The sequence below is a fragment of the Dendroctonus ponderosae genome, unplaced genomic scaffold (assembly GCF_020466585.1).
Source record: "Dendroctonus ponderosae isolate FM_Combo_2020 unplaced genomic scaffold, Dpon_F_20191213v2 Dpon_F_20191213_1, whole genome shotgun sequence".
NCBI classification, from domain to species: domain Eukaryota; kingdom Metazoa; phylum Arthropoda; class Insecta; order Coleoptera; family Curculionidae; genus Dendroctonus; species Dendroctonus ponderosae.
In genome coordinates this window covers 31,859,202-31,872,691 of record NW_026017110.1, presented here as the reverse complement: position 1 = coordinate 31,872,691, position 13,490 = coordinate 31,859,202, and the positions used below count along the sequence as shown (strand labels likewise).

General features: G+C 36.3%; 1 protein-coding gene and 1 long non-coding RNA gene across 4 annotated transcripts in view; both read left to right on the top strand.

Annotated features, from left to right (window-relative positions):
* LOC109534691 (furin-like protease 2) overlaps positions 1–13,490 on the top strand; it is a 904,557-nt gene that overhangs the window by 348,061 nt on the left and 543,006 nt on the right. The window lies entirely within an intron of this gene.
* Positions 7–572, top strand: LOC125505772. The gene is made up of 2 exons (XR_007282393.1): positions 7–154; positions 206–572. It is a non-coding gene; the product is annotated as an uncharacterized LOC125505772 (long non-coding RNA).

The following is a 13,490-nucleotide window of genomic DNA, read 5'->3' as shown; positions in this document are numbered from 1 at the left end:
GCAAAGCAAGAATCCCACTGTCCGGGCTTCTTGCACCAACAAATTTCACAGTGACCGCAGGCCTCTCCCTGCGGACACTGTCTAAGAAGAAGACGTGGACCACATGCGATGACCAGTTCCAGCACCACATCGAGGACCATGGGCTAATTTTTAGGTTTTTAGATTTTTAGGTTTTTAGGATTTATAAGATTTTAAGGTTTTTTAGGTTTACTTTACGTTAGATTTAGGACGCAAGAGAGGTTGTAGTAGGCTTAAGTTTTTAAGTAGAATAAGGTAGAGGGCAAGTGGACATAATTAGGTTAGTTAATTAGCATTGTAGACCAGGACTAGCTGTAAGTTAGTTTAGGTAACAAGAGAAGGTGTATTAGATTTAGGTCTAAACTTAGGGGTAATGTGCCCACAGTAGGTTAAGGTAGATTAAGGTAGGTTAAGTCAGTGATGTCAGCATGCAAAGAGTGTAAAACACTCTAAAGATGTTAGAATTAAGACTCGTAGATAAGTTAGCAGTAAGAAATTTGTAAAAAATTTGTCTGAATAAATAATGTCCAAGGCGGTTGAAGTTCTCAAGTTAACCCGTGCTTAGTTTACAAGGTCGAAGTAGGCGTTGTTTTTGTGGCGCGAATAAATTTCTCCCTTCTAGATATTAACATCTCATATAAAACATGTTTTCCTCGGATCACTAGTTTCCCAAATATTTAAGTGTTTCGAGCATTAGCAGGCTTTTAGTTGTTAATTTCAATAATTGACTACCACGTCTCCTTCGACATCGAACAATATGCAGTAAGTGCCTGTTTGTCTGTCTGTAAGTTTGTTGTTTAATACGTTGCCGTAGCTCCATAGCTCAACTAGTAATTCTAATGTAAATTTAATTATATTGTGGAAAGCTTGGTAGCTGACAAGCGTTTCTGTTTTCTTATAGTTGCCCAGACCGAATCCCCAATACAAATAATTTAATTAAATATTCTTAGTAATTACCTTTATTTTCGGCACTTATTGTATATACCATGGAATTTTTCCCGTAACCATATTCTGGTAAACTATTTACCTTCCATATTCCCCATGCGTAAAAACCAATTTATCTGATTTTTGACGGCCCGTCTGAGGACATTTGATTAACGAGTCCTGGGGACCTCGTCCAAGAAGGAAAATAAATATATTTTGGTTTTCACTGTTTTTTTTTGTGGTAACCGGTCCGGAGACTGATATGGCGTCATGATCGGGCTTTTTCAAACCGACCTTTTTCTGTTTATATATGGGGTCCAGAAATTTTATTTTAAGCTGCATTTAATCCGAACTGAAGGCTCAGCTTGGCTGGCTTGCAGCTTCTCGTATTCAGTTAATTAACTCGTGCTCCATTTGTATCTCCTTGTGCTGTGTGTATCGTAAAAACGCCTTTCCTCGGTATTTACCTGGTGCTTGGGAAAGTGTCAGTTATTGTGCTCTGAGTACCCCTGGAAGGCCCTGATTCGATTATGTCCAATACTTGTTTGCCTGGAACCCGAGCATCAATTGTCGTTTACTGTCTTCCTGGAATCACTCTCCTCGCCCTTTGTTGGCGTGAGTTCTTTCAGCTTCTGCTATGTTACTGTAGCATTTCCCCTGAACTAATCGCATATCAGCAAATTCGTGAAAGGAAATTTAAAGTAAGTCACAGTTTGACAAATTATTGTTATTATTGACAAGGGCTATCCACCTGTAACTATCTGTTAATTACAAAAAACATCATTGCCGCTGTGCCTTTTCATCAAAAAATTGTAGAAGATAACTTTTTTGATATCAAAATTTTTCGTAATTTGAAGCAAAGATCCTAATTTTTCTTTTTGAATGCTTAAGTATTCCAATAGGCTGCCAAGCCAATGTGGGATTTTTTCAAAATAATGCTTAATAACAAAGTTGAAATTCGATTTTCAACTGTTAATGTCTTCCAGAAATTTTCGAAAAAAAAATTTTCAATATTTTTCTGGTACTCCCCAAGCGAGCCTCTATCACCCCTTAAAAGAATGACGCCAATTTTGAATCACCCCGTATAAACTACAAACCAACCAATGGGAAATTTGGATTTGCCGATCTAAAAAACCCCCAAACTCAAATTTCTGTGGTTCTAGTAAAACTGGTTAAAAATGTAGTCAGAAAAAGCGACATTTTTATTTACACTTTGAAACTGTATCTAGGAATCTATTAACTTTCGAATAAGATAAATTTGCCTGAAACGCAATATTTTAGCCTAAACAATACAGGGTGATTCAAAATTGGCCTCATTCCTCTGGAGGGGTTTTCTGGCGGTGTTTTAGGAGTGCAGAAAAATTGGTAAAACAAATTAATTGTTATTAAAAACTGTGAAATTTGCAAAAGCCTATATTAGAAATACGGCAACAACGTTTTTCAGGGTAACCTAAAACTACGGTAACCATTTATAAACAAAGAGTGATAATAAGATCGACAAGGATAAACGGTAAATTCAACAGGAATCGTTGAATAACGGAACCTATTTCGAAACTCATAACCTTGAATTATTAATTTATTTGCAAAGTACAAAAACTTACATTTGAGTGTGTAACTCCTAACAAGTGCCTGTGTAATCTTATTATGCACTCTTCTCGAGCAGCTTTTCGTATTAGTTTAATTAACTCCTGCTCAAGTTATACGGGTGTTCAGTAATCCATTGGTTTAATATGATCTTACGTACGTGGTAGGAAGGTAGCCGATATTTATTTGGTGCCTGGGAAAGTGCCAGTTGTTGCGCAATGTTCTGTGTGCCCCTGAAAGGCTTTTCTGCAATTATGTTGAATACTTGTTCCTCTGTGTCTGAAACCCGAACATCTATTGTCGTCCACTATCTTCCTGGAACTACTCTCATCGCCCTTTGTTGGCGTGAGTTCTTTCAGCGTCTGCTATGTTACCGTAGCATTTCCCCTGAACTAATCGCATATCCTCAAATTTGTGAAAGGAAATTCGAAGTAAGTCACAGCTTGACAAATGATTGTTATTATTGACATTCGCATCCACCTGTAACTATCTGTTAATGACAAACAACATCTTTCGGCTTTGGCTTTTCCTCAAAAAATTGTAGAAGAGAACTATTTTAATATAAAAATTTTCGTGATTTGATGCAAAGATTATAATTTTTCTTTTTAAATGCTTAAGTATTCCAATATGCTTCCAATTAAACATGGAACACTTTCAAAATAATGCTTAAGAACACAAATAAATAAGTTGAAATTCGATTTTCAACTGTTAATATCTTTTCAAGTGAAATTATCGAAATTTCAGTATTTTTCTCGCACCTTCTAAGTGAACCCCTATTACCTCTTAAAAGGAATGACGCCAATTTTTAATCACCCTCTATGTCAGTGAATTTTTGTACATTAGTTGAGGACCACCCATATCTAATGCCAATTGTTGTGCACGGTTCGCCCATTTCTCTATCGCGAATTTTAAACTAGGTCTACAAATTATCTTTCAATTTTAATTGGCGCTTACAACGTTGTATCTAGGAAAAGAACTGATGTTTGTAATGTGACTGTAATGCGATGTAACAAATTGCGACTTTTTATTTTTGTGCTGAAATTCTACAAGTAAGCGTTTCCTGTTAAACAACCTGCAGTGTTAGACATTGCACGTCATCAATCAGTTGCGGAGGAATAATACGACGGTAAATTGGAATCATTTAATTTATCCGGCATTACAGTGAATGTGGGAAGTAAATCCGAATTAAAGATAAAGTAGAATAGTTCACACTGTTTTATCATCAGTGCTAATGGTATTGTTTCTTAGAAGCTTATTAGGTAAAACGAAAACATTTGAATATGGTTAATTTGATGGTACCTTCATAAATATTGAAAACAGATTAAAGCCGATTAAATTAAAAAATTATATTAAAATGGCAGACCAGGATAGTTTGTGTATGGGTTGTTGAAAGGACAAAAAGGTTTAAAAATTAGACCAACAAACGATTAATTAGCGACGCCCCTTGTGCTGATGAAATTGATAAAAGCGCTTGGCCTGAGCTTATATTCAACGGTTCTTTGATTTACCCTAGTTTTCTGTTTGAAGCTTGTTTAAATGAAATTTCTCTAATTGCTGCTGTAGCGTATAAGAAGAATCAAATTTTCTAATTGGTTTACTTGCGACTTTTAAGCTATTTTTTTATGAAACTTTTCGGAAAAAACTTGCAATGATGTAAGTCTGACAACCATGGTGGTAAATCAATTTCGACCAATCCCCGCTTCAGAAGAACCATTCAAAAATTGTTGAGAGAAGTTTTTCAATAGCACTAACCGAAGTTTTTCAATAGCACTAACCTATGGCTGCGTCAGGATATAAATTTACGAAAGTTGTCAGTCATTATCTTATCGTATTAAGGACAGAACAAATATCGGTTTACAATTCGCGACTGGTATCTTGCTTGCTGAAGAGATTTTAGCTAATTGCATGAATGAACTTTTTGTTTTTATTGTTTGCCGTAACGTTGACAACTACAGAAATGTTGAATAGAGAATTGGACTAGGTTTTAACTCAGTTACCAGAAGCTCGTGTTTCCAACGTAAAATGTTGAGAGTTTGTGCATAACTGTTAGCTGCACTGAGTTCACTATAGGGATCAAAAGATTTTAATTGTTTTTATTTGGGTGTTCCACGCTGTATGACTATTACTCATAAATTCGATGTGAAGAATGTCGATTCTTTTCGAACGAAGGATTTTTGTTACGGGTGCTGGTAGGAAAATATTTCCTTATGCATCGAGCAGAGCTAGGGTTCTGGAGCTCAGGGTGTGTAGAATATGAGCCTGGTTGCTGTCCGTTTAATAGGGCGATTTCTTTTTCGCCGAAGTGGTATTCAACCATGAAAAATGAGCTCCTCTTGATGTCTCTGAAACCATAAAGTTCTTGAATAATTTTGAAAAGATGTTACACGTGTCCTGGAACATCTGGCCCGCGACCCAATGGATCTTGCTATTTTTTTTAAACACCACACTCTACAGGTATTCGGAGGACACAGAAACATTCTAAAAATTTTTAGCTGTAGTGGAGTCGTCTGGCCATAAATGCTTCAATCATTTTTGTCCGTTACTTGCTAAGTTCGAGCAACTTTTTCTTACTCACAGGTTTCACATACCTCACAAACAGCCTTTAGTGGCTATATTCCTCCAGTACTTTTGATATCTATCCAAGCTCCCAAATACTTCTAACCTCAACGGGTTCTTGGTCCTGGCTAAGTTTAGTTGCTCAAATCAGATTCGTTGTGTTGTAATTTCTGTCTAAAGCCTCAAGTTATGTAGCGCAGTCTGGCAGACGTTGTGTTGTATACATTGCGGTGTACAAGTCTAGTTCTGTAATCGTTTCCCCCCATTTTGCGTTAGTTACCCAGGCCCTGCTGGTTTTGCGGCATCTCTACCCTAACGTCTCTTGTAGTAGGAAGTATAATCTGATCTAGAGTAAACGCCAGCTCAATAAATGAGCTAGGTATTAACATCAATTGTTATGTTAACTCGCATTTTTCTATGACTCTCAACGATCAATTCTTGAAACCGTTTCGGGTGAAGTTCCAAAACACTGAAGGTTGCCAGATATTAGGGATGGTCCGTATTTAACGTAACCGCGAAAATAACAGTGTTCGAAACGTGTAATCTGAAACCATAGTTACAGTTAGCCGATTTAACCGGTTGTTTTTGGAACCGTCTCATAAAACCGAAACAGTGATTGGCACTTCGCAGCAGCACTGAGCCGATGCGACACCGTCGAGCGCTCTGTCCAGTTGCAGCAGTTTCAGTAACCATTTGTCAACGGAAAATATATTATCACTTTTTATTTATGAGAATTACTGTTCAGTTCTCTAGGAACCATAGTCGTGCAGATTTAGTCTATGAATATTTAGTTTTCTGACATTCTATAATAAATCTTAAAAAACCAGGGATTTTTCTAAAGAAACTTAGCTCGGAAGTTATATGCCCATAACCAGCAAACTAAGCAGAACGTGCACTTGCATGTGAGCTATCAGCAAGCTAAGAGTCTAAGACATAAATTCCATTACAGTTGAAATGTAAAATAACAAAAGTTTTAAGCAGAATGTGCACCTGCATTTAAGCAAGCTGGCCATTTTTAAATATGAATTCAGTCAGAGATGAAATGAAAGTTATTTGAATAGTAATAGACGTTGTAAGGTCGACATATTTTTTTAAATTATCTTTTGGTGGTAACAAAATTAGCTCGAGTAATACTTTGTCCAGGTTTGCCAAACACGAATTTATGTTTGTTGTTATTGTGGATTATTCAATGTTAATGTGAATTGAAATGTGACACATTATTTGCTAAAGCGGGTGCTATCATAAACGGGCGAATAACGAGACTTAGTAAATGAGATGTTTAAACATTTTCGCATATAAACCGTATTATTTATCTGTTTATTGTAGTACGTTCATATCCACTTTCTATTTCAAGTTATTCTGCCCCCATCAAAATAAAACTTCCAGTTATAAAAAAATTGGCAGTTTGTTACAAAACGCGAAATCAATTGTTGGGGAATTAAAGGCAAGTGACTGAGTGACTAATATGGATGAATTATTTGACCCTCGTCAGAGAGATAGAAAAGGAATATTGTGTTTCACCACAAATTCGCAAGAATGACGAATCAAGTTTGCAAAAGTTCTTAGCAAAGTAGCTACTCAAAAGGAAATGGGTGATTCTGAAAATAAATGTTTACTGGTTGTTATGTTTTGGCAATGAATATTAACTAAAATAAAATAAAAGGGATTATTATTATCACTGGAAAGTATTTTATTTGTATTTCCACTTATTTTAACATGTCTGCTGTTAATCGATTTAAAAATGATCTGCTAATGCAATTGTTTTAAATCATCAGGTGCATCAGACCTTTCATCAAAATGCGGACATACGGAATCCAGCTAAGCAAAACTTTATGGAAATGATACTCATAAATTAAACAAATTTTTATGTAATATCCAGTTTGTTAATAGTTGAGCACGAAGGAATTCATGCCCTCAAAGGGCAAACTTTATCGGAGCGAAAAAAGCTACATTAAACGATTAAAATACGGTTTAAAGAGGGCGAGAAATATTGTGACTTTTTCATGGCAGTGAATAAAAGAGGACCGGTTGAAGGTGCAGAAATTTATTAGGTTTTGCAACTCTGATTATTAAAACACCTGTAAAGTTAAAAGGGATTTTTCACGCCTTATTCAAAAACCTTTTTGTCCGTTAGTGGTGTCGGAATTTATTATTGAGCGTCTTTGCGTCAAGCGAGTGAAAATAAGAGTCCACTTAAAAATGGCCTTATTTGTGTGTTTTTATGCGTCCTAATTTCACAAAACCCTAATGTCTCTATTTGTTTTAACTTAATTGATCAGGGCATTTTGTAATGAAGTGAAATTGTGTGAAAAAGTGTTTTGAGGAAGAAAGTTTATATAATTTGTCTCAGCAAAAATGTTTAGAATTTAAATTTTGTGGAAACTCAAAGCACATTTTTTGAAGTGTGACTATTCAATGATATTCACGAAACTGGACAATTTCATAGCGTTTGGCTCACGTTGAACTTCATCTAAGAAGGCAAACGTTATCAATTAATATGTAAATTTATTTGCTTAAATGAAAACTGACAAATTTTAAGCAAACCTGTGGATAAATATAAACAATAAATATCTATTCATTCCTGGAAAAATATGCTTCTAAATCTGCGAAATTCCGACGCTTGATAGATTCTCTCTGAAAATAGCGGGCTAATTAAATTAAACGAGGCAATTTCGAGTTTTGTTGTGAATGTTACAGTTCTGTGCTTTTCAATGTTTTTTCCGTGCCTCGAGTGGGACCCCTAGGGTGTTCCGACCTCCCCTGCGGAAGATCGCTAATTTCATATTGTCGGTCAGGCTGGTACGTGTTTGTCGTGAAAATGCGAAATAAAATGCTTAAGGGCCAGCCAGGATCCTGGACTTTTTATAAACACAATGCGACAGCTTGTAAATTTTTACCAGTCTTTTGTTGATGCCCGAAAATGTTGATTTTATCTTTTATTGTAATAATGTATAATAATATCTGCGCTGTACTATCAATAACTTTATTAAGTTTGACGTGTAATTGATCAAGTTTTTTGGAAGTAATTTTATGAAAATTCTTTGCAAAAGCGGATTTGCGACCTAGGATTTGTGCCGGAAACCGCATTGCAAATATCCGAATACGTAGATCAACTGAAATGTTAAGAAGATATTTAAAATAATGGATCCTACTTAAAGAAAATTGTTATTACTAAATAATTAGCTAAATAATTATAATAAATAATTAAGTATTGATGTTTTGCTTTTTGCGCGAGGGCTAAAAAGAGTTTTCAGGTTTGCAATTTATTTTAAGTTTACAGTTGTTCTTACTGTAAGTAGCGGAAACTATTCCAGCTGTTACTAAGCTTATAAAATTGGATGACAATTTTCAGTTATATAATATTACTATTAGAAACTGAGATATTTGCAATAAACTATATCAGAAGGACGGCAACAATGTTTTTATGGCAATTTAACTAATTAACATTAGAGTAGCGGCGGGGATTAAAGAATACCATTTTTATTTTTGCTATTATCCCGGAAAGTAACAAGTGAAATAAAAAACCAAAAACGAAAATGATTGATTAAAGGAATATACTATATGAGAAAAAAATTTAAACATTGAAAGTTTTACATGTCTTCAAGAAGCCCAATCTTTGAGTTCTTACGGCTAACACAGCTTTCTTCATATCTTCTTTATTCCACTTTTTACGTGTCGGACTAGGTGTTTTGGCAGGCTTCTCCATTTTTTTTAAATCGGTTTTGGGCATATGCATTTGCGAAAAAATGCTGGGTAATGTGATAATAAATAATCGGGTAATATGGAATAGTATTCCATAATGCTTGCTTTTACAATTTTCAAAGTTATCTCAAATGAAAATTAAAATCAGTTAATACATAATAATATTTCATCAGTAACATGTTCTTATATACTATACTAACAAATGCGAACAATAACATGCCGGTAAAAAGTTCTAACAACAGCAACAACAAACATTTTATGTACTTACCTTAAAATTTTGAAAATCACTTTTGCGTTTACTACTGTTGGGTGGTTAATAGGAATGTGCTCTCTTATATAACTTAGCGCTTATAACACCCCGCGTCCAAGCGATTGCTGAAACAGAAGCGCAACCGTCTACTTCAACAAGTAACCTTAGAAATAGTTATCCAAACATTTCATTAACTCGATATGATGTTGGTAAATCATCCTATACTATGTCTGAGTGGTTACGAATCGCATCAGCCATTAAACAAAAATACGATAAAGATGACAAATAAATGTTTGCCAAAGTTAGCCATGCATTAGAATGGCGTGCAAAATTAGCTTTTTTAGAATGGAAGCCTACCGAACAAACATGGCCTACATTAGTGCAAAATCTTTCTGATCATTTTCCTCGCTCAGTACCACTTGTCTGACACCACTTTGTACATCGAGCAGTAGCCAATTTAAGACCTTACTCGAATATACCAACCAAAAACTCAAAAAACTTAACGCCATCCATGAACTTGAATTTCCTTGGGAATTTAATTTAAAAATGGTCACCGGATATCTCGATGACGAATCAGCAGCAACAATGATAACAATTCATCGCCCAGCTGATCTTACCGCGCTAAGTACGATTATACCCGAGGGTGATGAAATCATCATTCAACGCCGACTTTCGTGACCCTCGCACCAAGCTTATCGTCCCGACCACCCATATTGTCAGGAAAGAAACACGAGTTATGTGTGACCTTCCCGAAGGCTGACTATTGCTTCGAAGGGCACCACACTCAATGACGGAAGTTATGTGACCTTCCCGAAGGGTGGCTATTGTCTTGAAGGGACACCACACTCAATAACGGAACCAGCTATAAAACAGGCGGTGTAACGGAAGACACATCATTCCGATAGTTGATTTCAAATGGTCCTTGGCCCGAGAATACCGAAAAAACCACCGAGTGCATTGGCTCGAGAATACCGAAAAATCCACCGAGCGTAGCTCAGATAATCGAGCAGGAAAGGCCTAGAAAATAAACCGTAGCGAGAGGTGCGTCCTCCCTTGAACTCCTTTTTCCCTTTCCCCTCTTATTCCCCATTTGACTTGATCACTCAAATGAGCCGTCCATGGACGAGAGAAACCATAATAATTTCTTTTAGAATCCAGCTCGACGCCGATATGGTGTCAGGAAGGCCGTGTTAGCTCTTGTTGATATGATGTCATATACGCAGAACCAATGCCATAAATCTCGGCCATCAATCACCAGACTAATGTATTCCAAGAAGGCCAAATTCCTAAGATAAAGTAATCTGCAAAAACACCCCCCAGCCATGATGCCGGGAATCCATGACTTTTATCATGACTGAAGCATATTCAAGCAATAAAAGCAATACTCAACGATTATTTTCAGCTTATTATTACTTCTCTCTCTGTATGTGACAGACCAATAGAGACCTTGTTCTTAGCCAATTATATTATTTTTTAAAATCTAACATGCCTGAAAAGAGCTTCGAAGTAAGTCACAATTTGACAACGGCTTGTTATTCTTGATAAACGTTATGTACCTAGTAGCTTAAAATGAGAAAAACATCATTGCCGCTGTGACCTTTGTTGAAATTCGATATTTACTTGCTAATATCTTCTAGACATTTTCGTAACATTTTTTTCCAATATTTTCTTCGTACTTTCTATGTGAACCTCTATGGCCCCTTAAAAGGAATGAGGTCAACAATTTGTAATCACCTTGTATGTGTAACACATTCTCTAGGCTACTGTTGCCCAAGTGCCTTCATCCCGCACCACGCTCTGAATAATGTCGATTGCCAACAAACGGTCTTTTGCGCATTTTCAATGAGGTGTTTCGTTTATACACAATTAAAATATGAGTATTTGGATGTCACTTACATAGCTCGTAAGTGACCTCAGCTAATGAGAGCCAGGGCTTGAAACCGGTTCTGGAAGTGCCATGAACGATGAAAATATTTATTGATAATGGACATGTTTGTCGGTGGTTCTCCATTGCATGGTCAAAAATTATACAGCTTGTTTAGATAGAAACAGATATGATATATCCGTATAGCCCCTTAAAAGGAATGACGACAATTTTTTCACTCACTCGATTTACTTTATCGTCCATTGTATTTTATCTATTACAAACACAAAAGCGAACAGGAGCAGAAATGACTTCTTTCTTGTTAAATATCATCTAAGAAAATTCACGGTCACCATGAGCCGAGGCCTGTTACTAGCTAAGTTAAGAGACTACGTGAACCATTAGGGAATTTGTAACTAGCTGCCCTAATTACTAAACCGCTTGAGACGAAGGAACAATAGATTTGTTTTTAGAACATTCGGGTGTACTATTAAGAGAGCGTTGGAACTTGTAATGGATGCGGTTTCACGTCGTGCTGTTGCCCAATTTCGAGTTGTGGTGCTGCTGCCGACTGCACGTCTTATTTCAATTCGGTTAATTTATAGACAATTGTATTTATATCTCAATTGTCGACTGCAAGCCTTAAATGTGTTTCAGTTTATTGAAATCATACATTTGACATTGCGAATTATCAAAGCATGCATATTTTCAGGCCGCATGATAATCATGATTTGATAGAATAAAAGTATTAATTTTTAATTATGTAATATCCTAATAAATGTTGCTAATAAGGATTTATAATTTTCTGTGAAAAACAGCTAATGCTATTTAATTGATAAATGTAAAGTATCAAAAAATTATTGGTAAAACGTAGTCTCAATCTTACTTGAGAAGCTTCTTAAAATGTTTGCGGGTTATTACAAATCACCACAGGCTTGACTTTAGCTTAATCTTGTTTCCTCTGTAACCATTGATTCGCATTCTGGAATATGGGAAGATCTGTAAATAATTTGCTGTAGTATATTGAAGTAAAGTGAAAGTTGAACTAATAAATGGCGACTTTCTTTAATCTTAGCAAAAATAATTTCCTCAAATAAACGTTGAGCACATTAGAGCTACTTCTTACCAAATTGTCGGATAGTGACAAACGTCCAGCATTCCTATTGTTGGAACTTCAATAATGTATGTGTTTTGTCCACCAAGAAATTCCATTAAAGAATACAAATACAAAAGAGACTCTTTTAATAAAAGAACCTGAGGGCCAATAAGTAGATAGTCCGAATACTGGCACAATTGTTGTTATTATTGCTTTGATGATTAACAAAATAAGAATCATTTTACAGACATTTCTGAAAGAATTATTAATTTTTTTGGCGTTGAATATAAATTTAACTTTGAAATGGGGCAAACTGGCCCAACTTGCTTTCCATTTGAGTTAACAAGCGATATATTAGTCGAATGTGCTTATATGCATGTTCGTCCGAATGTGTTATCTGTGTGTAGAACTTATGGATCAATCTATTTACAATTACGCCGTTACATGACAAGAAGTCTTAAAAGTTATACCCGTTTTCTCTAACTCGGAGCATATTTGTGCCTCTGTAATATTCATTGCGCAAACGACGTATCATTACGACGTATCATTACTGGGCTCCGTCCTATCCGCTTATCAAAATGCCAGTATTTGTGCATCGCTCCAAGTTCCCCTAGAAGGCTCTGCTGCAATTTTCTGAAATGAAGTGATAGTAAACTCGAACACCTATTGGTAGTCCACTATCTGTCTCAATTGCTTGAGCCAGTCGTCCTCTATCTCAAGCACTTCGTTGGCGTAAGTTCTTCGTAGTTGTCTACTGCTGAACATAGGCCTCCCGTAACTTTGTCCATTATTAGTCTTCTATCTTGTGCCCAATTGTCTTTGAAGCGCCTCAGATCGTCTCACCATCTAGTAGGAGGTCGTCCTCTACTGCGTGTGGCATCTTGCCGTGGTCTCCACTCCAGTAGTGTTTTAGTCCACCTTCCATCCCTCATACGGGCCATATGTCCAGACCAGTTCCACTTTAGGGAAGGTATCCTTTCAACAGCGTCTGTAACTCTCGTTTGCCTCCTAATATACTCGTTCGTAATCCTATCTCTTAACGATATTCCCATCATAGAACGTTCCATGGCTCTCTGAGCCACTCTCATTTTCCTCACGGAGTTTTTAGTAAGAGTCAGGGTTTCGGCTTCATAGGTCATAACTGGTAGGACACAGCTTTCAAACACCTTACGTTTGAGGCAAATGGGGATGTTTTTTTAAATATATAACCAAGTCGCCCAAAGGCAGCCCAAGTTAGTGATATTCTTCTTTTAATTTCACTCGTCTGATTATCTCTATCTATTCGTAGTTCGTGGCCGAGATACACGTAAGATGTAACTTGTGCAATTTGAGAATTACCCAGAACTGTATTTTGGTTCGAAACAAGGTTTGTCATGATTTTAATTTTTGCAACATTGATTTTAAGGCCTACATCCAATGAAGCATTATGCAGCCTATCAAGCATTTTTGCTGCTTTGTCTAAACTATTGCTTATCAGAACAATGTCATCTGCGAAT